We start from the raw sequence: 1,292 nt of genomic DNA on the forward strand, positions 1-1,292 counted from the left end.
TAAAATAAAAATAAAATATAATAAAATAAAATAAAAATTTTAGCACTAATATCTCTCTTAATTTCTAAAATTAAGTTTGGTGTCTCCTAGTTAGTCTTATTTTATTTTTTCTTATTTAATTTGCCTAATAATTTAGGAAATTTTTAGGTTTAATTTTTCTAGTAATTTTTGAATTTTAGTGGTTGTTTATTTTATTCAATATTTTTATCTCTTTACTCAGGTTACCTCACCGAGAATTCTCTGCACTCTGACGTAGAGAGTTCCATCTTTTCTTGTCTTCTTTTTGTTTATGCACAGGAACAGAGATAAAGAACATCTATTAGACTTTGATCCTGAACCTGAAAGGACTTTCAGGCGAGGTTTGCAACAAGCAAGGCTGTACAAGGCTGTAGAATCCACTATGGATCCTAACAATGCTGCTGATGCCAATGTGGAAAACCCAAATGGGAATGAGCAATAAAGGAGAGTACTTGGCTCTTACTCTGCTCCTACTGCAGACCTGTATGGAAAAAGCATTGTGATGCTTCCTATAGCTACAAACAACTTTGAGTTGAAGCGACAATTGGTCACCCCGGTGCAACAAAACTGCCAGTATCATGGTCTTCCCCACGAAGACCCAAATCAATTTATTTCCAATTTTCTGCAGATTTATAAAACTGTGAAGACAAATGGAGTGAACCCTGAGGTGTACAAACTCATGCTCTTCCCGTTTTCTCTGAGGGATGGAGCAAAGCTATGACTAGATTCCCAACCTAAGGAAAGTTTGGATACTTGGGACAAGGTTGTTACTGAGTTTCTTACTAAATTTTTCCCACCAAAGAAGCTAACTAAGCTTAGGGTGGAAGTTCAAACCTTCAGACAGAAGGATGGTGAAACTTTTTATGAAGCTTGGGAGAGATACAAGCTACTGACTAGGCAATGCCCTCTGGATATGTTCTCCAAATGGACCCAACTAGATATCTTTTATGAAGGTTTGGGTGAAATGTCCAAGATGTGCTTAGATAATTCTGCAGGTGGTTCATTGTACAAGAAGAAGACAATGGAGGAAACTATTGAGCTTATTGAATTGGTTGCTAGCAACCGATATTTATACTCTTCTAACAGGAATTCTGTGAACTCTGAGGCTCCTCAGAAGAAGGGTGTTATGGAAGTAGAAGCTCTTAATGTTATTCTTGCTCAGAACAAGATTATGTCTCAGGAAATAAGTCTACTTACTCAATATATGGGTGGCATTCAAGTCTTAGCTATCAACACCCAAAATCCACCTCAAGAGGCCTCTTATGACATGACAA

The 1,292-nt window shown here is 37.0% G+C and overlaps 1 non-coding gene across 1 annotated transcript; it reads right to left on the reverse strand.

Annotated features, from left to right (window-relative positions):
- Positions 1-829: 829 nt before the first annotated feature.
- On the reverse strand, positions 830-936 carry LOC127743209 (small nucleolar RNA R71). The gene has a single exon (XR_008004577.1). It is a non-coding gene; the product is annotated as a small nucleolar RNA R71 (small nucleolar RNA).
- Positions 937-1,292: the final 356 nt, after the last annotated feature.

Source organism: Arachis duranensis, chromosome 1, assembly GCF_000817695.3.
Source record: "Arachis duranensis cultivar V14167 chromosome 1, aradu.V14167.gnm2.J7QH, whole genome shotgun sequence".
Taxonomy (NCBI): domain Eukaryota; kingdom Viridiplantae; phylum Streptophyta; class Magnoliopsida; order Fabales; family Fabaceae; genus Arachis; species Arachis duranensis.